The 26081-nt window shown below is 37.5% G+C and overlaps 1 pseudogene; it reads right to left on the reverse strand.

Moving 5' to 3' along the window:
* LOC150039352 (vomeronasal type-2 receptor 116-like) overlaps nt 1–26081 on the reverse strand; it is a 33248-nt pseudogene that overhangs the window by 1482 nt on the left and 5685 nt on the right.

Below are 26081 nucleotides of genomic sequence, written 5' to 3' on the forward strand. Positions count from 1 at the left end.
AACCAAGAAATCAGCTACAGACCTATGGCCACCTAATCTTCCATAAGGAAGACAAAACAATAGGATGGAAAAAAGACACACTCTTCAACAAATGGTGCTTGGCAGAATTGGATAAGCACCTGTAGAAAGCTAAACGTGGATCCTTATATGTCACCCTGCACCAGAATCAATTCCAAATAAATCCAAGACTTGGAGGGAAAGTAGAAACCTGAAAACTTTATAAGAAGGAATAGGAGACACATTAGGGCTCCATAGCACAGGTTGAAACTTTTTTAACGAAGGCTAGAAACACAGGATATAAAAGGAAGTTTGGACAAATGGGACTGCATTAAACTGCTGATCTTGTGAAAGGCTGAGGACATGGCTAGAAAGATAAATAGAAAGCCCACCTGGTGGGGGAAGAGCTTCACTAGCCATACATCAGAGAAGGGCCTCATATCTAAAATATAGCCAGAGCTCAAAAAATTAAATCTCTCAAAAACACACCCTCAATGAAGAAACCATCTCTTTTAAAGGTGGACTATAGACTTACAGACGTCTCTGAAGAGGAAATAAGAATGGCTTACAGACACATAAAGAAATGCTGTATATCTCTGGCCATAAAAAATGCAAGTCTTACCCATTAGAAATAAGAAGCATTTCTGAATGTAACTTTGCCTGAAATAGACTAGAAAATATTACTAAAATAGATAATTCAAGCCCTTGGTGTATCACATTTCAAATAGCAATAGAACCACTTGTCAATATTGAATTACTAACAGAGGGAAAGAAAACAAGCTGTGCAATCATAATGTACAAATTTTTCATTGACTTGGTTGGACTGAGGAAAACTAGGAAGAAATGCATCATTTTTTCATAAGTCATGGCTTTACCTGTCTCATTAGCAATCTCATTGTGTGGGCAAGAGGTACAATCAAAGCAACAGGTAGCCTTTCCCTCCTGAGGAGATTTCCTGAATCCAAGACCACAACTCTCACTGCAAACAGAGTGAGGAGTCTGGGGAAAATTAGGGTTTGTCAGTAATTGTGCAGGTTTACAGAGCTAACAATCCAGAGATGCAATGTTAGAAAGAATTGGATTAGTAATCTTAATGTTTTTATGTAGCTATGTGCAGTCTGTGTAGCTATGTGAATTCTGTTACAAACTACCTATCTCACAATTACCATAGGCTTATGTATTACAACCTTGATTTCTAGCCTATTAAAATATTGACTAGTATGGTAATTTTAAAAGGTGGAAAATAATGGTGAGGAAGTCAGTCCTAGTGCAAAGCCCTATAGAATTTCTTATATTGCTGTCACTATCTGTTATCACTACACATCTGTGAAGTGGAGAATAGCACGTAGGAAGTCCTCCTTTTCATAGCATTTTGAGAAGCCCAGGCCCATCGTATTTTCCTCTTAGTTTAACCGTGGCCATGAAGTGAGCATCTTCTCAGAGCTGCCTTCTATTTTTTCCTGTCCCCAAAGGTGCCTAAGTCAGAGGTCAACTAAGAATGGAATGAACCTTCCATAGAAGGGAACAAAGTAAACCTTTCAAGCACGTAAAGGGATCCTCGGGTACTTGATCACAGTGTAGGAAACCTCCTAGAAAGATATAGTGAATATTGTATGGCCATACTCTAAATCAGTATTTAGAAACACATTTAATCTTTCATTGCTAATCCTGGGGTTGAACTTCAAGGTCTGGGCAGCTTTTTTTGTTGTTGTTTTTCTCAAGGTTAGCATCTACTACTTGACCCACAGCTCTATTTTCAGCTATTTTTTGATGGTTCATTGGAGAATAGAATCCCATAAAAGTGTCTCTTTTGGGTGACCTTACACAATGGTATTCAGTTCTTATCTCTCTGAGTATCTAGAGATAGAGGAGAAAGTTGCTGGGACTCAGCCAGCTATAAGTTTAAAGGAACATGTTTGTAAAGATAAATAGATAGATAGATAGATAGATAGATAGATAGATAGATAGATAGATAGATAAATAGATAGATAGATATAGATATATGTCTTTAAAATCATTATGATTAGATCAACACACCTCTGTAGTTCCTATGGCCCACTCTATCATATCTTCAGATATGATAGACCTTCAGGAAAATTCCAGATGTTCAGAATGTCGTACTCTGGCTCTAATTTCTTTTTCTCATCCAAAATCACTTGATCTCCGGCAGGATTGTAAAACTGGATATTCTTCAAAAAAGGATGCAGCTAAAATGGATGGAAAATATCATGGTGAAGAACATTCCAGAATGAAAGCTTAAAACCTGAACTAAGGAAAGCTCCTGCAAGGCTGAGTAGCTCACACCTGTAATCCTAGTAACTCATGAGGCTGAGATCTGAGGTCTGCAATTAAAAGCCAGTCCAGGCACTAAAGATCAGGAGACTCTTACCTCCAATGAACCACAAGAGAACCAGAAGTGGCACTTTGTCCCAAGGTGTACGACAGTAGCTTTAAGCTGAAGAGCTCAGGGTCAGTGCCCAGGCTGAGTTCAAGTCTCACCACTGACGGGCCACCAAAACTGAAGAAAGAAAGAAGGAGAGAAGGAGAGAAGGAAAGAAAGAAAGAAAGAAAGAAAGAAAGAAAGAAAGAAAGAAAGAAAGAAAGAAAGAAAGAAAGAAAGGAAGGAAGGAAGGAAGGAAGGAAGAAAGAGAAAGGAAGGAAGGAAGGAAGGTAGGTTCCTGTTTACCCTTAACTTCTGATTTAGAATTCAAGGATAGTTCAGATATCTAATAAAGAATTCCAGAAGGAAATCTATGGGGAAATGAAAATGTTTTGAATCCTGGTTACTCAGAAATGGACTATAAGGCATGGGAAGGGATAACAATGTTTAAGAAGTAATGTATGTACTTCCTAATGAATGTAACTGTAACCCCTCTGTACATGACTCCAACGAGAAAATGAAAGAAATAAAGAAAGGAATTATAAGGCGTTCTTTGAAGAGAAACTAATGCCCAGTGAATACCAGTGAATGAATCCATTCTGAGTTGTCTAGCTACAGCTTGTAACAACCACTATTTTCACGAATATCTATAGACTGAACCTGGTAAACTCTTAATACCAAAGTTGAATGCAACTAGATGACATGAAAAGATTAAGGAGAAGACATGTATAATTCTGTTCATCAAGACATCCTTTGCTAGTGCTGAAGATATGTAGGGAAAAGCTAAATTTACAGATTTGAAAACATTAGATATAAGTATGTGCAGAATATGTGCAAGTAAACAAATTCAAAATCTGTGTGGGGGTGATTCACACCTGTAATCCTAGGTATTCAGGAGGCTGAAATCTGAGACTTGAAGTTCAAATCCAGCCCAAGTTCATATGTGATACTCTTGTCTGTAGTAAAGTACTGAGAAATAGCCAGAAGTAGTGCTGTGACTCAAGGGGTACAGTGCTATCCGTGAGCACAGAGTCCCAGAAACAGCACCCAGGCTCTGTTTCACACCCCAGGACTGGCCAAAAACGCAAAAAAGGAGGAATTTATGCAAAGGAGTAGACATTATATCCTTTTTACAAACCTTCTATTTCATGTGAGAAGATATAACCACAGATTTGTAGTATCACACACATTTAAACAAAATGGTTTTCTGGAATTTGGAAAAACATCTCAAATATTTATTTTCACAGAGTGATGAGACACAATCTAGGAAGTATCTTTGCACATAGTGTGTACCTTGTAACATAGACAAATTACCTGTTCAGTGAAAGACACTGTCCCTTCTCTCTTTCCAGTTGTTTGAACTTCTGTTTGATGAAGCAGCATCTCATGGAGAGCCTGGGCCACTGCATACACAGTGTTGTAGATGGTGTAACTGTCTGCAGACATGGTCATGTCAAACATATGCCCTGGCAACAAATCCAAGGAGGCGTCAGGAGGACAACTGTCCCATGTCACACAGTCAGACTCAGAAGCTGAGCAATTAAAAGAGAGAAACCACAGCTTGGCAAGGAAAAAGTCTTCAGGGTATTTAGAAGGGTTAGCTGCCTTGGCAAAATCTGTGAATCCAGAAACATCTGCATGATGGTGTGAAAAAATGAGAGGCACATGCAATGAGCCTAGCATGAAATAGCTTCTTTTCATGGTTAAATCCCACTGTGAGTTCATGATACAAACTTTGCCTTTTATTACATGTTGCTCAATACATATTAGCAGAGCTAGTAGGGACTCATTATCACCATATATGATTAGGACATTTGCTGAAGACTTATTTATCTGATTATATACTGCCATTAAATTGAATATATGTGACAAGTTTTGGGTTAAGATCAGTAGTTCATAGGCCACACAAACTCTGTTCTTGATCATCTCTTCTTTCAGTTCAGAAATAATCCACGAACCATTCTCATCTTGTGAGGTCAGCAGCCCCACCCAGGTCCAGCTAAAGTGGAGCAATAAAGAGACCATGGCGGCAGCGATTGATGTGTCCTTCTTGGCCATCTGATAGAGAGCAGGAAACTTGTTATGGTCACTCAGGGCATGATCAAAAGGCCCAAAGGTTAGCTAAAGTGGAAGAGAATTGTATGCTTTATAAATGAAAAGATTGCCATCCATCACAGTCTCAGTCTTGAAGTATTAAGAACCAGTTGAAGTAGATGGGAGGTAATTTTTATTCCATTTTTTGATTCATTTTTAAGAGTTGTATAATATATCAACTTATCCCTAAAGTGCCTTTTGATTTTTCTCAGTTGCATCAACTCCTCCCATCTACATCAATCTCACCCACTCCCTAGTTTCCCAATTCCATTTTTCACATATGTACATACAATGTTGTGTTGTTTTTCCCATGCATCCATCCCTTGTTCCTCTTCAAACTTTCCTTAACATCTACCTTTGGCGTGTATTCACCTTTGTGGTGTGCATTATGAAGATTGTCTATAGATCAGTAAGGTTTCACTATGAAGTTTGACCTCTATGTTTACCATACTTCAGTCAGATTGATCATGTCTATATGTACATACTTACATGCATGTTTCCTTTTCAATTCAAACTATTTTTCCTGTTTTAGATTTCACTTTCATAGTGATAGAATACTTGCCTCTATCTTTTTCTCAGCCTAAATAACTTTATACAGCATATCTTGCATTCTTGTGTGTATTGTGTGTATATATATATATGTGCATGCCTGTACAAGTGCACAAACTCAGAGCCTCCTGCACATACTTGGCTTTTTCCATCAAGAGCGCTGCTCTGCACATTCAGCCAGACATCCTCTTCTTGAGTTTTGCTATTTAATTGGAGATAAGACTCTTGAGTAACTAAGATTACTCATGTCAGCCACCAGTACCATACTCAACATATCTTGACATTTGAAAGTCATTTTCCATTTCCTTGCTTGTGTTGAAGAAAATTTTTGAATAATCCATTTGCCTGACAAATGTTTCCATCTTGCTTTCCAGACAGAAGTAATATACAGATCCCAATATATTTGAGTCCTTACTTGTTAATATCACAAAATTTGATAGGTTCGTAAATTCATTCTCTTCCTATCAATATAATTCCCAAATTGGATTTTTTATATCCATCCACCCCTCCAACATTCACCTGTGGAAACCTGTAGAGTTCCATCACTGTTCCAATCTCAGCAGACATTATTCCTAATGGTCCTGTAATTGCTGCGATAGACTTACTCTCTCTCATACAGGAGTAGTTTGGAAATGTATATTTCCCAAAGAGCCAAATGAAGTGATTCTTAAATACGCCCCAATATGCATGGTGAACATTGTAGACATCAAATCCCAGAGAGAGGCTATATAAAAGATCAGGATTTTTGTTGATCTCCTCAATAGCAAAAGCCAAGGCCAAAACCGACTGGTAGTTCTTGAAGATAACCCTGCATAGTGAGTGAACATAGACACTGAGAAAGAGTATATCAAAGCTCATGACATGGATGAATATTTATTTTTTTGCCAGTAAATTTGCTAGAACATTCCCCTCATTGGGATGGAATGAAAGTGTAGTGTCTTATGCTGGTATATAGGGTCAGGTACAGACTTGAAGGAAATTATGTCTTGCATGAGATTCAAAACTTATTTAAGCTGAGAGAAAGCTTGCTTTTCCTTACTGCCCAATTCACCAAACAAAAGGTTGTTGTCCATTAATTATAGATTAGAATTTCAGAAGACATCAGACATGCTGTTACCTTTATCTGAGGAAAACCAGCTCAACCTGTGGAAAAATTAATCCTTCACTTAAATCAGCAGGTATGTGTTATGTGTCATCTAACTAATGAATGTTCGACTTAAGAGCAACTTCAGAAGCAAAAGTTCATGTAAGGAAGATTCTATAGCAAGATCTCCTCGCAGACCCAGCATATTCAACAACTCTTCCAGCAATATCAACTAGAAGAAGAGCTCAAACACAAGCTGCTGAATTTCTCTCATATTCCTGTAACAAAATCAAAGAGGTACATCCAAGTCAAAGAACTTCACCCTGGAGAGAGAGGCTCCAACTTGGATGAGGAAGAAATATTGTAAGCAAGCTATACATGGGAATTTCAGTGCCAAGGTCAACACATGGTAAAAAGATGCTGAAGAGAATGAATACTAAGGACTAAAAGTGATCAAAGTACCTTTCTTTATTTCTTCTATCTTTCTTTCTTTCTTTCTTTCTTTCTTTCTTTCTTTCTTTCTTTCATTCATTCATAATCCAGGATATGATAAGGATACCTGCTCAGCCATGTTCATCTTTGCACTATTCACAATAGCCTAGTGATGGAAGCACCCCAGATGCCCCAATACAGATAAGTGGATTCAACAAATGTGGTACATATATACAGTGGAATTCTACATAGCCAACAAGATAACATAATAGCAGTCTCTGGCAAGTGGATGAAACTAGAGTAAATCATGTTGAGCAAGATAAGTCCAGACAAAAGGAACAAAAGGCGCATGGTCTCTTTGACATGTGGATATTAGATCCAAACAGTACGAGTGATGACTCTATATTCATGTATCCAAGCTTATGGACATTGTCAATAAGCACAACTATACAGACATAAATATCTATGATGGGATATATACTCTATAGATATAATGTTATATAGATTGATAAGTAAATATGACATACAAACTCTCAGCTTAACTTCAATTATGTTCTAAAATCTATATACCAGTGATTACATATAGAGTTTTCCTTCTTGAATACTTATTTGTTAAACATGGCATTTGGAATATGATGTAAAAATCAGTGCTAATAAAATCTTTCCAAGAAAAAAGTAACAATGTAGGCATGATGGAATTACATATGTTCATCATATAGAAAAACAGAAACAAGACACAGCAAAACCAGTACATGTAAGGAAATAATTAAAATTAGAGGAAAATTAAAAGAATTAGAGACTAAATAAAAAACCACGCAGAGAATATGCAAAATGAAAAGGTGGTTCTTTGAAAAAAATTGGTAGGCCTTTAGCAACATAACTAAGAAAAAAGGGAAGCCACTCAAACAAATAAAAATCCATATGAAATAGGAAACATCACCACAGACTCAAGCAAAACTCGAGAATATTAAATGGGAATACTGCATAAGCATCTGTGACAACAATTATGATATACTAGTCTGACAGAGATGGGTATATTACTAGAGAAAATAACAATACCCAAACTGAGTCAGGAAGGCATAAATCAGTTAAACAGACACATCACACGCCATGATATCAAATTGCCAATAACAAACGTCCCTTTTACAGCCAAACTCTTCTTATTTTACTTGTATTATATTGTTAGGGTGAGGTTAAGAGAGGTTTCAGTTACATTTCTCAGGTAGTGGGTACAACACTTGTCCAACACTGATATCCTTTCTGATGTTTTTCTCCCATTTTTCCCTCCCCCACATACCTCTCAGTCATCTTGCTTTTCACCTTCCTCCCCGATTTCAAATAAACAAATAAATGTATGTACAATATATCAGGTACCAAAGTCAGGTACAGTGACAACATGACAATATGAGATAAACCATAAGGAGAGTAACAAAATGAAAGAGAGAGAGAGAAAGAGGGGGGGAAATAACCTCACATAGTAGATTGAGAACAGCAAACACACAAACTAAACTTTTGATTCCAGATCCCAGAGTTCATTTTGCTTCTCCTCATCCTTTATGGCCACATGTACATAGCTCTTTACTATTGTGATCCTCTGCTAGGAGAATCCTGGATATGTGTTACTTACTGCACATGAGGGAAACCAAGAAACCTATCTTCCTTTGGGTCTGGCTTACTTAACTTAGTATGATTTTTTCCAAGTCTTTCCATTTTCTTACAAATGGGGCAATGTCATTCTTTCTGATGGCAGCATAGATTTCCATTGTATATAAGTACCACATTTTCTTGATCCAATCATCTTCTGAGGGTCATCTGGGTTGGTTCTGTATCTTAGCTATGGTGAATAAGTCCAGCCAAATTCTTGGAGACTTTTAAGGGAGAATTATCACCAAATAGTTCTCAAACTCTTTAATAAAATACAAAGGGAGGAAATACCACCAAATTCATTCTATTAGCCAAAAATACAGTTCTTTCAACTGCTGAAGGACATATTGAGAAAAAGAGAACATTAGAACTATTTCCTTTATGAACACTGATGCATCTCTTCTCATCAAAATGCTGAGAAGTGGAACATAACAACTGGTGGAGAAAACCTTACATAAGGATCAAATGGTATTCATTCCAGGGATGCAAACACAGTTTTCATCTGTAAGTTAATTAATATATTACAACCCATCAACAGAAGCAAGGACAAAATGACATAATTATATACAAACCTACATGAAAAACCTACAATCAGCATGATGTTTAATAGTGACAGTCTAAAGTCATCTCCCCCCAAAATCAGCAACATGATCAGGATGTCCACTCTCTCCACTCCTCTTCAGCATATTACTGGAATTCCTAGCAAGAGCAGTGGCAAGGAGAAAGTCATTTAGATAATCAAAGTAGGGAAGGAACATTTAACACTCTTTCTTTCTGACTTAACATAGAGCTCTCCTATGACACTGCAATTCCACTCCTTAGTATTTATCCAAATGCCCAGAAACAAGGACATACTAAATCCACTAGTACAGCGATGTTCATTGCAGCACTATTTACCATAGCAAAGATATGGAATCAACCCAGATGCCCTTGAGTAGATGATTGGGTCAAGAAGATGTACTTATACACCATGGAATTCTATGCTGCCATCAGAAACAATGGCATTACCCCATTAGTAAGGAAATGGAAAGACTTGGAAAAAATCCTATTAAGTGAAGTAAGCCAGACCCAAAGGAACATAGGTTTCATGGTTTCCCTCATTTGCAGTAATTAGTACACATCTAGGACTCTCTTAGCAGAGGATCACCATAGATCAAAAGCTATGTACATATGGTCATACAGGATGAGGCTAAAGAAAATGAACTCAAGGACATGGAAACAAGATGTTTATTTTATTTTTTTGATACTTTTTATTGTAATTAATAAAAGGGTTACATGATATTTGCCAGATAGAAGGTGCATTAATTCACATACATTGATTGTTGTTCTTAATATACTGTGGGAAGTTATTTCTTATCTCTTTTTCCCCATATGGTTAATTTCATGTGGTTATTGCACCTGACTTTATTTCTTGGTATATTGCATATGTTTGTTTGTTTATTTGAAATAGGGAAGTGAAGGGGGAAACAAGATGATTGGGAGGGGTTGGGGGGAAATTGGAACAAGAACATGAGAAGGGGTATGAATGTTTGAGAAGTAATGTACCGACTACCTGATGAATGTAACTGAAGCACTCCTATAATTATCCCTATAATAAAACAAAAAACTCTCTCTTCTCTCTCTCTCTTTTTTATAGATAATGTGATCCTGTCTGTAAATATCCCCAACATCTCCTCCTGAAAACTACTAGAACTGATCCAGAGCTGTGGGGAAAGAGTCAGGTAAGAAATCAATCCATAAAAGTTATTAACAAGGGCAGGAATTTGGCCTAGTGGTAGAGTGCTTGCCTAGCCTGCACGAAGACCCGGGTTTGATTCCTTGGTACCACATACATAGAAAAAAACCAGAAGTGCTGAGCTCTAGCCTTGAGAAAGTCCAAGGACAGTTTCAGACCCTGAGCACAAGACCAGGACTGACAAACAAAAAGAATACTTTTCTTTTTGAAAAATATCACTCCTTCCCTTGCTTTCTCTATTTTTTCACACATCCCTACCCACAAGTATACAGTTCATTTTAAATATATTGTTCAGTGATTACTGCTGCTACATTTATTCATCCTTTGTCCCACAATTTCTCTGCACCCTTTACCTCCTAAAGACACATGAATGAACAGTAAGGAAAGGAAAAAAGAAACACCATCAAAGAAAAAAAATCTCTTCTTTCCCTTTCAGTGAGTTCATGTTCCTAAATATTATTTTACATAAGATGCACACTGATTTTTTCCTACCTTAGCTAGTTTCAAACCTTGCTCCTCAGATCTAAATCTAATGAATAGTAAGAATATAGAATGATCCACAAGCATTCAATAAGAAACATTATCAATGTCCTGAAAGTATTGCTGCTCGTAAAAAAAAAATTCTGACACTTGGTCTAGGGGTGAAGAGAATGTGGCTGCAGCCTTTTAGATCAGAACAAGAGGCAGTGACTCAGGTTGATTTTTAAGAATATCACTTCATTTTCAGCAGTGACAGCTGCAATGCAGGAGATACAGGGATGCTGGAGTAAGGTGAAGAATTTACCAACCTGGTGAGAAGAAGCTGCAGGGAAGGAAATGGGTGTCCTGTCCTTGTAGCATGCAGAAAATCACTGCACAGTAGATGTAAGACAAAATAATGAAACTGAGCTGTTCCTGGTGCAATAAGAATGGAGGTCAGTATAGAGGAGACAGAGAACATTGATGTGTGCACTCAGATTTCCCTCAGCCCTTGACCATGCTCAGAACAAAACAGGAAAAGGGAAGAAAATGATGAGTTACTTACAGCTTGTGCTCTTCTTGACTGGAAGCATCGCTGTTACCACGTTCTGTTCCCAAAGTGTAGAGAGGGAAAAACCCAGCAACCATCACATCTCCATCCATGTGTGCTTTGTTCTTCAGGGTAGAAAAGCAGCTGGTGCCAGCCAAGGACCTGACAAGGTGGGGAAGCTGGAGAAGAAGGAGTATTAAAATCACAGGGCACATCTCTGAAGCATCTGCTAAGCTGCAAGTCTGACTGGGAGTGAGGCCCAGAGTTTCAGGTATGTATATTCAGATATCTCCTTCCATGTGTATAAGTGTCTTTTTATTGATAGAGATTGGTACTATAGCCTAACTTTTATCAAAGCCAGTTATTGGTCTCCCGAAGTTATGTGCAAAACTATTTCCTGGGGTTCTACATCTGTGGCCTTCATCCAGGAGAAAACATGAGCTAGAAAACATGTTTGTGGATTGGAACCTCAGGTGTTATGAGTTCACCCAAGACCACAGAGAGTGAGGCCCCAGAGACAGAGTTAGCTTGGATGATTTTGTTGTTCATCATCTTTGTCAGGAAACTTGGCCTGAAAGCCATTTGGGATGATGCAATTGGATTGCCTCAGCCTGAGCAGGAAAGTGCAGGGTGTTCTCATCTCCAATTAACCACTAAAACTTTGAAAGTGGAGCTGTGGCTCAGTGGCAGAGCACAAGACTTGAGCACAGAAGATCAAGGACAGGTGAATCCTATTGGCCCACCTTCAAGAATGATTCAAATATTATACAAGAGACTAAAGCCAAGGAGTCTCCTAATACCCTCATCAAATATGTCACAGAAATGAGGATTCTTTAATACCAGGAAGGAATATGAAGAATAAGATCATTAGAGGCAAATATTTTCTCCTAATTTGATAAACATACTGAGGATATTGCAAACATAAGAATACATTTTCATGTGCTAAATCATACCACCCAAAAGGCAACATTAATACATTTTCCCTAAAACATTGCTATAGTTCCACAAGAATCAATGAAAAGAAATCCATACTTGGATATCAGATATTTAATCAATCATCATATTAATAATATGAAACAGAAAAAGAGAAAATGATGAATAGAATAGAAAGAATTTCCATTATGTGAACATGTGTGATAATCTTAGGATTCTATAAACTAGCATTCAATGAATTTGTTTGAAATGCTTTCCTTAATAAGTTATTTGAGTTGTTGGAGATAAATATTTTTAGGTTATTAGCATAGACTAAAATATTAATTGATAATGTGATAAGCAGTTTCTATAAATGGTATTTAACAAGTATATTTGTGATAAAATAAAGGGTACTTTTTGAAGTATAAGTTGAAAAGTTTCCAATCATAGTTGAGCAGATTAGTATTATCTTGCTTGAATAACTTTCATCAAGTAGTAATCCATAAATTCATTTTATTGTGTGACTGAATTTAGGAGAACTTTTGTAGAATGTACCCGACACGGCTGGAATTCTATTCTTATAATGTATATTTTATTGTAAACGTGCTGAACATAGGGGTTACATCTATGTCAGTAAGGCAATGAGTACATTACTTTTTTAACATTGTTAGCCCTTCCCTCAGTTTTTCCCCTTGTGCCCTGTCTCCCCTAACCCCAAGTGTCAAGTTCATTTCTAAAACAGTGTCCAGTGACTTTCACTGTGGAATTGGTTCACTCTTTGTCCCACTGTTTCTGAGATTCCTTTGCCTTCCATAATTGATAAACCTTTTTACATGGCAAAAGGAATAGAAATAAATAAAGTGACAACAGGGAATAAACCAAAGGAAAGAAATGAAAATTAAAAAAGAAAAGAAATACCTGCACAAATTACAATAAAACCCCTCTTGTTTCCTTTTCTTAGATTTCATTTTGGTCTGCATCATTTTATATCATCATGTGTACATAGCTATTGAGCCACTGTGATCTCTACTAAGAATACCCTAGACATCATTTTGTTATTATAAATGAGGGAAATTGTAGATTTAACTTCTGCACATATATAACCGATTCTGCCACTATTATTCGTTGAAGAGGCTGTCTCTTTTCAATCCTATGGGTTTTTTTGCTCCCTTTGAAAAGTTTAGTGACCATACATCTGTGGGTTCATTTCTGGCTCTTTTATTCTTACTGTTACTCCTCCGGCCTGTTCATGGGCCGGTACCAAGTTCTTTTTATAACCACAGCCTTCCTATTGACTTTTGAAGTTAGTATTGATATTCTTCCAGCTCTGTCCTGCTAAGGATTGTTTCTGCTATTCTGAGTCCTCTGTTCTTCCACATTAACTTTTGGATTGCTTATTCTATATCATGGAAGGATATTCTTGAGATTTTGATGGGCATTACGTTGACTCATAGAACATGTTGGGCAGGAAGTACTGTCACTTTCACAATTTTAATTTTTCCCAATTCAAGAGCATGTAAGGCTTTTTCAACTTCCTTGAATCTGCTTTAATTTCTTTTTTCAGGTTTTGAAAGTTTTCATCATAGATGTGCTTTACAACTTCGGTAAATTTCTAATATTCTATTCTATTCTACTTTATTTATTTATTTATTTATTTATTTTGTTTGTTGGTCATAGGGCTTGAACTCTGGGCCTGGGTGTTGTGACTGAGCTCTTCAATTCAAGGCTATTGCCCTACATCTTGAGCCACAGGGCCACTTCCAGCTTTCTGGTGGCTTATTGGCAATAAGTTTCATGGACCTTAGTACCTGAAGTGGCTTTAAACCATCATCCTCAGATCTCAGCCTCCTGAGTGGTTTGGATTATAGGTGTGTGCCTCTGCCACCACCTTTTATTATTATTATCAACATTAATTTTTGAGGCTACCACAAGGGTTTCCTGATTTCAGCTTCTTTTGTCTCGTTATTTGCATACAGAAAAAGCTACTAAGTTTTGTATATTAATTTCTTTCTTTATTTTTAAATTGTAGTTTATTGTCAGGGTAATGTATAGAGGGGTTACATTTATCAGGTAGTGGGTACATTAGTTCTTGAACATTGATATCCCTTCCCATGTTTGTCTTCCATTTTCCCTCCCGCACCTCCTGGCAGTCATCTTCTTTTTACCCTTCACTTCCCTATTTCAAACAAACAAATAAACATACACAATGTACTAGGTACCAAAGACAGATACAATAACAACTTGAGATAAACCAAAAGGGGAAAAAAAGAAAAGACACATAGTACATTAAGAGAAACAAGTAGAAAGACAAATCTTTTGTTTCCATATTCTGGAGTTCATTTTGGGAAGCCTCATTCAATATGGCTGTATATATACATAGCTTTTGAGCTGCTGTGATCCTCTGCTGGGAGTGTTGATTAATTTTATACTCTGCTCTCTTGTCAAAGTTTCAGATGAGCCCATGTAATTTGGAGAGGAGTCTTTGGGGTTCTTTAAATCCTCAGTCATATCATCTGCAAAAGTGGAGCAAATTACTTCTCCTTTTTGTATTTTTATCCACTTTATGGCTGCTTCTTCCCTTAGTGCTCTGGCTAGAAATTCCAATAGTAGACTTAAGAGGAATGGAGAGATTCATCGTCCTTATCTTGTTCCTGATTTTAGCAGAGATGGCTTTTATTTTCATCATTAAGTATCATGCTGGCTGTGGGTTTCTCATACATACATTGCACTATATTGAGGAATGTTCCATAGATTCCTAGCTTCTCCAGGGCTTTTTTTTCTAGATTTTTTTTCGCTAGTCCTGGGGCTTAAACTCAGGGCCCGAGGACTGTCCTTGGGTTTTCTCAAGGCTAGAGCTCTACAATTGGAGCCACAGCACCACTTCTGGCTTTTTCTATGTATGTGGTGCCAAGGAATCAAATCCTGGGTATTAGTGCATGCTAGGCAAGCGTTCTACCACTAGGACAAACTCCCAACCCCTCTCCAGATGTTTTAATAAAGGGCTTCAGGATCTATCTTGTCAAAGGCTGTTGTTTATTTTATTTTTTCATCTATTATGTTATTCATGTGTTTCTTACGTTGAACCATTTTGTGTGCCCAGAACCAATGTTTTTTGATCATAATGTATGATTTTCTTATGAGTTGTTGAATTCAGGTGCCCAGAATTTGAGAACTTCAGAATCAATGTTCATTAAAGAAATGGGTGTACAGATTTCTTTCTGTGATAAGGCACTATGTGTGTGTGGTTCTTGGCCAGTCCTTGAAGTCATGGTTTTGAGCTTTTGTAAGGCTCCTGTACTACCAGTTCATTCACAGCACCCCTTCTGGCTTATTAAGTTTATGTGGTACAAAGGAATCAAATTTAGGTCTTTGTGCATGCTAGGCAACCACTCTTGCACTAGGACACATTGCTAGCCCCTGTGTGTATATTTTTAATTCAATTTTATTGTCAGCGAGCAGGAAGTTCATATACAGAAGAATTATACTTACTTAAATAAAGTAGTGAAATGTTCCATGTGATTCTGAGAAGAATAAATAATCTGGTGTCTCTGGGTGGAATATTCTGTTGATATCTGTTAGGTCTAGTGGTCTATGCAGTTGTTCTGTTCTGAAGTTTCTCTGTCGAGTTCTTTTTCCAGATGTGGCAGTCTTGTGTTAAAGTCACCAGTCGGAAGAAATGGAAGAGTTCACGTAAGGCAGTCAGCTAAGCAGCAATGGTGTTTCCATGTGTGATACCACATATCCCACATACAGTTTATAAAGAGTTGAGCCAGGCGCTGGTGGCTCACACCTGTAATCCTAGCTACTCAGAAGCCTGAGACTGAGGACCATGGTTCAAAGTCAGCCTGGGCATAAAAGACCGTGAGACAGTTATCTCCAGTTAACCACCAAAAAACTGGAAGTGGCACTGTGGCCATATGATAGAGCACCTTGAGCTGAAGAGGTCAGGGATGATGCCCAGATCCATAGTTCAAGCCCCACAACTGTAAAAAGAAAAAAAAAAGCATGAAGTCGTGGTGGTCTGGTCTTTGTTACTTGATGAAAATAATGACAGAATTGGCTATTGAGGTACACATTTTTGGATGTCATTTTCTTTTCCTCCAGTAGACTAAACTAAACTAAAATTATATTACTTCTAAGTTTAAAATAGTAAGTATAATTATAACAGTACTTTGGGACATTTTTATGTTAAATAGATATTTGGAAGTCATCCATGCACATTCACTGAGTAGTTAGTGAGCTACCATTCTGTAATGCAGGCTGTGCTAAGCAGTCAGAACCCAAAAAGAATCTGTGGTGTTGCCATTAATAATGGGAATGAATCTGAATCTTTTGGTTTTAGCTCATTCATATATAAAATAAGAAGTCAGACCCGGTATTTTATGAGATTCTGTCTCGCTTTAAAATTTGTATACTTAATAAGTGATAAATCTTTTTAATTTTACATTAGAATCCAGTTCTTATATTCATCTAGAAAGAGTAAGTAGCTTAGGAAATAACTCTTCATCATTTTTCCTTTACTTTTAGTTTTATATATGCTCTAAAAATCTGGCATACACAATATACAAAAATGTTCTATATTTGCTTTCAGAAATCTTACATCTTCAACTATTTGTGTGTCTTTGTGTGTGTTGTTGTGTGTACGTGATGTGTAAGACAAAAGTTTGGATTTGGTACTTATTTTGCTTTTATTTTTTTCTCTAGATATCTGGACGTAATCATGAGTTTTCTTGGTACTATTGATATCAATCAGTTGACTATATATGTGGCACCATCTTTGAAATTTTTGGTACATTTTCTATGCTTAATACATTATCTAAGTCATCATAGCATCCTGTAAGATATTAATAGAATCAGGAAAGGTCCTAGAAGGCAATTATTTCTACTTTTTCTTTTTTTAAATTTTATTGTAGGGATAAGGGATAGAGGGGTTAAAGTTACATTTGTCAGGTAGCAGGTACATTACTTCTCATACATTGATATCCCTTCTCACGTTTTTGTCTCCATTTGCCTCCTCACTTCCCCTCCCAATCATCTTGTTTTTCCCCATTCCCTTCTCTTATTTCAAATAAACAAATAAATGTACATACAATGTACCAGGTAACAAAGTCAGTTACAGTAACTACATGAGGTTAACCATAAGGGAAAAAGAGAAATAACGTATGTACATTAAGAACAACAACCACACAAGATAAACTACCTGTTTCCATTTTCTACTTTTTCAAAACAAGTTTGGTTATTCTTTGTATTTTCAAATAAACACAGACACTTGCAGACTCATCCCTTTAATTCCAATTACTTAAGAGGAATAGGAAGTGACAACTGGAAAGATCAGAAAAAAATAAGACTTCCTTCTCTGCATCTCAAACAATGAGGAAAATGTAGTGGTATACATTTGTTATCCCCATAATAGGAGGCATAAATGGAAGATTTACAATCCAGGATGGCCTAGCAAAGACATGAGACTCTATTTCAAAAACCATTAAAATCAAAAGGGAACATGCATGGCTTACCTGGTAGAGTGCCTGCCTCACAATTGTAAGGCCTTAAGATTAAATACATATAACACTAAAACAAAAGCATATTATTACATATTTCACCAAGTATATTTTAGAACTAGGTAGTCAGTTTCTATTAAATAAGTCTCATTGTTTTTCTTTTTATCAGACTTGGGTTGATTCAGTTGATCAGAACCAATAACACAACAATGTAGGTCCTTCCAATAAACATTTCTAATATTATACTGATCTTTAATTTTTCTCAGTTTTCACTATGGAATTCTTGCTTATATTTTATTAATCTAATTGCTAAGTGCTTTTTTTCATAGTATTCTAAAAGGTTTTTTGAAATTCGATTGAATAGTTATCATAATATATAAAATACAATGAATATTTCATATATTGGCTTTACATTTTGTGGCATTGATAAGTTCAGTTATTATTTCCAATAGTTTTGAAGACCTTTAAAAACTGATGTTTCCTTAATCATATCTTTTGTGAATAGAATTTTACTATTTGATGATAATCTGCATTCCTCTTTCTTTTTCTTCCTTATTGCACTAGCTGATTAAATGTTTGCAGAAACATTTTTAAGAGCAGACAAACTGCCTTATTCCTGAATTTACACAGGACATTGATCACCACTGAATATGTGGTGTATATTTTTCTTTGATTTTATTTATCCAGTAAATAATCTTCCTTTCATTTTTGCTCTCTCTCCTCCCTTTCTCTCCCTCTCCCTCCCTTTTTCTTTTCTGGCCAGTCATGGGCTTGAACTCAGGGCCTGGGCACTGTCCCTTAGCTGCTTTTGCTCAAAGCTAGCACTTTACCACTTGAACCATACTGCCACTTCCAGCTTTTTCTGTGTCTATGGTACTGAAGTATCTAACTCAGGGCTTCCTGCATGAGCACTCTAGCACTAAGCCACATTCTTAGCCCCCTTCCTTCCTTCTTGTGCCAGTACTTCACATTATTGCTTGGTATTTTTTTGCTCAAAGTTGGCATGCTCCCATTTGAGCTACAATTCTACTGGCCTTCTGCTAGTTAATTGTTGGTGAGAGTCTCAGGGACTTTCCTGCTTTGGCTTGCTTTGAATTGTGCTTCTCAGACCTCAGCCTCCTAAGCAGGTAGGATCATAGGTATGAGCTACCAATACCCAGCAGAAATTTCTATTTTAGTGAAAAAATTTATTATAGATTATTGATGAATTTATTGAAGATCTTGAGCCAATCACATACATTTGTCTTTTATTTGAATTCTATTTGAATTGATTTTTAAATATTAAAAAGCCTTATATCTCTGATAAACATGGCATGGTTATCATATATATGCATATATATTAAACATTTATTACAGATGCATATAACATATACCAGAACTATATTCCACATTATATACATATACAATTCATATATGGTACATGTCCATATATAAATATTAATAATGCCTGAACTTTATGCATACATTTTGTTGTTGTTGTTGCCAGTCCTGGGGCTTGAACTTAGGACCTAGGGGCTGTCCCTGAGCCTCTTTGTGCTCAAGCCTAGTGCTCTATCACTTGAGCCACAGCACTACTTCTGGAGTTTTCTGAGTAGTTTATTGAAGATGAGAGCCCCATGGACTTTCCTGCCTGGGCTGGCTTCAAATATCAGTCCACAAATCTCAGCCTTCTACGTAGCTAGGGTGAGCCACTCAGGGTCCTGGACCTTATGTATAAAATTTTGAGGATGATTGCACACTTAAATTCATGGTTTGTAGATTTTTGCAATGCATTTGTACCAGGGTAGTGCTCCTTTTGTAAACTGAATTAGAAGAATTTTCTCATCATCCACTTTCTGAAAGAGCTTATAAAGAATTAAATCACTTTATTTTTTCTTCCTAAGTATATTTGGGATTTTTTTTCTTTTTTTTCTTGGTTAGAAGATTTTCAAGTATAAATTCTCCTAGTGGTGAGACTGGAACTCAGAACCTAACACTCTAACACTGAGCTACACCCTGAGGCCTGAGGGTTTTTAAATTATTTAATTAATTTACTTAATAGACTTTTTTACTTTATGTATGGTGTAGTCACATATGCATCCTCAGGTGATTACGGGGAAGATACAGAACAGGGAAAAGGGTAAAAAAGTACAGCAGTGGAGATCACTGATCAATGAAGAAAATGACACTGGTAAACAACTCATGGGTAGGCTGGGAGTTTGGCCTAGTGGTAAAGTGCTTGCCTAGCATGAACTAAGACCCAGGGTTCCATTCCTCAGTACCACATATATAGAAAAAGCTGGAAGTGGTGCTGTGGCTTAAGTGGTAGAGCTCTAGCCTTGAGAAAGCCCAAGGACAGTGCTCAGGCCCTAAGTTCAAGCCCCAGGACTGGCCAAAAAAATTTCAGGACAACTCATGGATACAGATGGGAAGGAGGGACTGGGAGAGAGCAAGGAAAAGAAGACACTGCCTGGAAGGAAATGGACTCGTTATCTGACCTGTGTAACTGCTCCATCTATCGCCTTTATAATAACAATAACGTAAATTAATTATAAAATTAAACTTTGCATTTAAATAAAAATCTTGTTTGTGAAATTTGAATCAGTGGTCTTATCTACCCTTTCTATAAAGGTTGACTCATCAACAAGTATTTGTTACACACAGAACTCTACTTAAATATTTGTAGAATCCATGGTGATTTCTTTTATCTTTGACAATGAAAATTTTTGTCTTTTCCTCCTCTTACCTGTAACAGATCAGTCTTAATAAAGGCTTAACAATTTATTCATTTATGTTAAGAGATTGAAACTGGCTTCAGTAGTTTTCTCCTTTTTCATATTTTACTTTTCTGAATTAAAAAAAATAATAAAAAAATTGTAGGGAGCCAGGAGTTTGGCCTAGTGGTAGAGTGCTTGCCTAGCATGCACGAAGACCCGGGTTCAATTCCTTGGTACCACATACATAAAAAAAAAAGCCAGAAATAGTGCTGACGCTCAAGTGGTAGAGCTCTAGCTTGAGAAAAAGTCCAAGGGCAGTGCTCAGGCCCTGAGCTCAAGCCCAGGACTGGCAAAAAAAAAATTGTAGAAGGAAATGTATCAGTGGAGGCAGAATTACGTTTTAAAAATAGATTGGAAAAACAAATGAATAAACAATGAATAAACTTTAATTTTCTCTTCTTTCCTTTTGCCCTTTAAAAACAATAAAATTCAATTTCTGTTAGTCATTTGACTTGGAATATCATATACCAATTATTGCACAAATGTGTAGAGAATGTGTTGCTACATTGGACACTGCAGTATATCTAGTTTTTTTAAAAAAATTTCTTTTCTTCTCTTTTTTGTTTTATTTCCTTTACCTACATTGGATTTAACTTTTAAAATAATAACTTGAGTTGTCAGCCCAGAAAGTGGCCAATAGTCCACAGCATTTAATATAAGGATTGTTTCTTCTGTGTCTTACACATTTTGATATTTTTCATTTTTATGAATTGGGGCACACACTCAACCACTTTCCAATCCATAGCACTCACACATGTGCCTTGCAAGACCATCGCGGCCATGACATCAGCCTCAGCCTCTCCCTGCATGGTGCCATCAACATAGTGAACCAATGTACATAAAATCTGTGGGGTTGTGCAGGAGAGAGATGACAGGAGATGGCAGTCTCTGATGATTAACTTGGGTATGACAGGGAGCTATCACTTGACATGGATATGGGAATGAGAATGTATGCAGTGGTACTGATATTTTAGAGAAGTGAAGAATTGGATTCTTGTGTTTGCTGATTATTGCTACATGAGAGAAACCCTTCTTCCAGGTAAAGAGCAGCTTACAACATCTGGTATTTATGGATTCCCTACAGGAAAGATATCAATAGGGGAAAGCAGATGCATTTGCAATTAAGATCTAATCGAGTTTATGATAAAGCCACTCTATTATTCAGGACTTTGCAATTAAAAATGCAGCAAAATTTTGCTAGATTGATTTTATTGGCAACATCGGGTTGCATTTTGTAATTGATTCCTAGGAGATGGAGGAACTTAACTATCTGTAAGGACCTGGAGGAGCGACTGTTGTTAGGTAGTTTAATCATTGGTAAGTGCTATGAAGCACTGTTAGATACAGTGTTCAGCTTCAATTCTTGACTGTAAACACTCTTCAGTGTGTGTGGATGGGTGTGGGCACACAGGTAGATGTGTGCCCATGTAGATGTGCGAATGAGCAAAACAGCATGAAACTGGTCGGTCAATTCTTTTAAAGGCAGAGACCCTTCCCCTCAGCCTGGCACTGGGAAATGTCAGCTGTGAATCCTCTCTTCTGTCCACAGCAGGGTTTGCCCTTGTGTCTTCACAGCTGTTTGGACACTATGCCTGTCATCAGTTTGAAAACTGCCAGGACTCCTGCCAGTGAAGCCACCACACCAGCTTCGGAGGCCTTGTCTTTGTTTCCTTGCTGGACTTCCTGCACCAGCCTCTTGTGTTCCAGGAAAGGCAGTCCCAGAGGACATACGATGACCTTGAAGCTACTCTCAATCAAGAATAGGGCAGGGGACTCAGGGACCTCCCTCGGGGACTCAGCCTAGACAGTGAGCCATTGGTGAAACCTGGGCGGGGGGAGGGGGGAGCTGGGAATCAAAGATGCCAAAAAAATCAAGCTCAGTTAATTCTTACTTGTTGTTAGCCTCAACATGCATTGACAATGTAAGTTCAGATCTAAGCAGATAGGCTTAGTGACCGTGGACACAGTTTCAAGGCTTCCTACTCCACTGTGGTCACCAGCCTGGCTTCTCTAAACACTTGCTTTGTGCAATTCTATCTTGGTAAGCACTTTCCTATGGGGCAGCTAAGATGCCACTCATCCATGCATTGACCCCACACTCCACGTGGACTGTGCAGAAATCCTGCAGAGGCCATTTCTCAGTCACAGTATGGTTCCTCTAACACTTCATTTTTTGCTTTAAAATCACTCGTAACAACTCCAAGGGACATCAGCGTAGATAACACCTTGGGACCTCACAAAAAGCATTGCCCTAAGGGTCTCTCTGTTTGTCTCCATCTGACTGGATATGTATGTGTCTGCCAGTTATATGTCACATCATCTGTTAAGGACAGAAGGGGTTCTAAGGACCACAGTTTATGATACCCAGAAAGCCCTGATAGACCTATCATAACTGGGCAGTGTTGTTAATTCAAGGTACACTGAAGACTTTTAACCTACTAACCATCTTGACTCAGCAATCCAGTACTCTGTAGGCTCTCATGGCTGAGTATGGCTGGGTGCTGGGACTTACTATTTCTGTCCAGTAATGTGACAGGACTGGCATTCCTCTACTTACCCTGGGGTAAAACATCACAAGTGAAAATTAGAGAGATAGTTTCTGTTTAGCATTTGTTCCTGTCATACTACTGTAAAATTGAAAAGTGGAGCTTTTACTGGAACCATGAGGCTGGAGCAAGGAGGCATCCTACCCTGGAGGGTAGGTGTGGACCTGACCCTCGGGTGTTATCTCTGAGGACAAGATCTTCAGTTTTTGGAGTCTGCAACATGAGTCGATGGAGACACATTAGTGTTGAAGTAGCCGAGCAAGGAGTTTCACAGAGGAAATTGAACGAGCAATAATGCACAATTAAGGGAACTGGTGGGTTCGAGCCAGGTGGCTCAGAGATGCTGAGAATGGGCCTCTGTAATAGGCTCAGGGAATGTGGGAGGAGTCTGAGGCATGGGAACGAATTGGTCTTAGGGAGATGAGGGCTCAGGATTCAATCAATACTTAAAAGGGATCTGTGCATGTACACTCCCATAATTTTCAGTATATATGCGAAAGCTCTCATATGCAAGAAGACATAAGAAACTTTTCTGAAGAGGCAAGGCTAAGGACACACCAGTCTTCACTGAGTTAGAATCTGCCTGACCTTTGCTACAACCTAGAAAAGAAGTTCTAGCCATACAACTGCAAACTAAATACAAGGAGGAGGGTAACAGCTTGTTCTATGAAGGAGACAGAAACTTTCGGGTGCACCCCAGAGTATGACAAAGATAAAGGTGGGTTGGGATTTACTGGTAGCTAACCTGCCCCCAAACCAGGTTTGGAGTATTGAGTGTTGTGTCCTAAGGAATTCAAGGGATCATGACTCAACCTAAATAATAAAAAAAAGAATAAGGACACAGCAGAGGTAAACACCAAGAAAAATAAAGACACTTAAGACATGACACTAAAAAAAGCAATGAAAGGGAAAATGGAATGTATGAGGAATGGGTCTGGGCATACCTGAACAGAGGCTCATCAATTGCTCCAACACAGAGGTGTGTTCAGTGCACAGTGGGTCAGGGCTTGGATAGGACTCGCTCCAATGAATGCTGGTCTTTGTTCTGTATGCCTGGTACAGTTAATCATCTCGCTAATGCAATTGCTTTGACTGTCAGTTGGATTTAGAGATATAAAGTGTTGCCAGTTTGCTAAATTGAGGTCACTGCGACATAGATGTCTATTTCTTTCAAATAACTATTTCTTCTCAATTAATCTGCCTTAGTACTTTTGTCATAAAGCCATGGATATAGACGTAGAGTTATCTCTAGGCCTTCTATTAAGTGTCATTGATCATTTTGTCTATCTTAAGTTTTATTTTTAATAATTATTCCTTGAAATTAAGGATGTAACTTCTCCACCTTTGTCTACAACTTGCTTGGGTTTATTTGGTATCGATTGCTTTTCCCCTGTGAATTTTACTATTAATGTGACTATTCCTATCAAACAAAGGGCTTACTTATGTTTATTTTGACTAAACTTGCATGGAATTGATATATCATTTAGACAAAACTGGAATGATAACAAGGCTTTCCTCCAACCCATACACAAGGAATACATCTCATTTCAGCAATATTTACAATATTCAGTGTGCATTTCTTATGTAGTTTTGTATTTTTCCCAACACATTTTATATTACCTTTACTATATATAGTTGTTTTTCAATTTATGATTGGTATATAGGAATACCACTGAATTTTTGTCGTTGTTCTTTATATCTATGGGTGGGGTGAGGTGGGGCATGTATCCTGGGACTTGAACTCACAGCCTTTCCTGCCAAGGCTGACGTGGAACTGTGACCCTCATGTCTGGGCCTCTTGAGTAGTTAAACTCACAGTGGCTCAGCCTTTTTGTCATTGTTCTTGTATTCTACAACTTTCCTAGCTTTATTTTTTATTCAGAGAAATGTAAAAATACAATTTCAATTTACTGCCCAGGAATCAGATTTTTCTTATTCTTGAGTAAGCCCTCACCTACTTTTCACTATTAATATGTTGGAACAGTCCGTGTGCCTCTGCTCAGGTGTAAGAATTGGTATTATCTCTTCCTAAAAGATGCCTTTTAATTTATCTCTATCACCACAATGTGAGAGTCGTATAGTCCTCCATATCCCACCCCCCTGTCTCCTTTCTATTCAGCGTATGTTCTAACAACAGTAAGGGCTTGCTTGCTTTTTTTTTAGATCCCTCCCCTCTTTTTTTTTCTGTTAGTTGTAGGATTTGAACCCAAGACTTGGGTGCTATCCTTAAGATAGTTTGCTCAAGGCTGGAGTCCTACCAAGTTGAGTAACAGCTCACTTTTTGGTTTTCTGGTAGTAAATTGGACATAAGAGCTTCACAAATTTTCTTGCCTTGGCTAGTTTTGAACAGCTATTCTCACATCCTAGCCTCCTGACTAGCTAGGATTATGGGCATGAGATATCAGTGTCTGGCTTTTTTAGACCCTTTGAAAATCTTGGTCTTTTAACTGGAAACTGTTTACATTTAATGTGATTATTAGTGTGGCTAGGTTTGTGGCCATGATGTCCTTCTTTTATAATCTTATTTGCTTCTTATCTGTTTTAAAAGTCTTTTATCTTGTCTTTATTCTTTTATCCAATTTGTTAAATGGTTTGTGTATTGTTTGCCTTTTTATGTTATATACTTTATTGGATGTAACACAAATTGCTTAATGGTTGAGTTAGAATTTATAATATATATTCTAAACATATATGTGTTATATATATGTATATATACATACACACACACACACACACACACACACACACACACACACATATAAAGATCACCATCCAATACTCAGGTCTTGGGTGCTGGGAAATGATCCTGAGGATTTCAAGAATTCACTCTTTTTCCTTTAGAAGTGAATTAATTTGTTCCATATGAAGTTACTTTAAATAGCTGATCTTTATTTAGTTCAGGAGACATTCGGTGGTGTCCATATGAAATTCTTTCCATCCTGTTGCTCCATTTGAAATTCAGATGCAAAATATAAAGAAGATATCAAGCCAAGGAGGACTTTTAAGTGTCTCATCCAAAGTTAATCTCTTGCCAATGCCACTTGCCTTCCAGAGTAGTAGACTGTTATTAATATGTCAAAAAAGACAAACCTTCAACACATCCAGGATGGTTTAGAAACCAAGGCCAGAAAAACTAATTGAGGAACAGCTGCTTTTGCTTTATCAATTTTAATTAAAAATTCCAAAGATGTCCATCTTAATTTCCCATTTTTTTTGCTAGTCCTGGGGCTTAAACTTGTGGCCTGAGAACTGTCATGGGGCTTTTCTCAAGGCCAGCTCTCTACCACTTGAGCCACAGCACCACTTCTTGTTTTTTTTTTCTATATATGTGGTACTGAGGAATTGAACCTGGGTCTTCGTGCATTCTAGGCAAACACTCTACCAGTAGGCCAAACTCCCGGCCCCTCTTAATTTCCCATTTTTAACTTTTGGCATTCCAAATTTA

This window comes from Megascapheus bottae, unplaced genomic scaffold (genome assembly GCF_031878675.1).
Source record: "Megascapheus bottae isolate mThoBot1 unplaced genomic scaffold, mThoBot2.hap1 HAP1_SCAFFOLD_40, whole genome shotgun sequence".
NCBI lineage: Eukaryota > Metazoa > Chordata > Mammalia > Rodentia > Geomyidae > Megascapheus > Megascapheus bottae.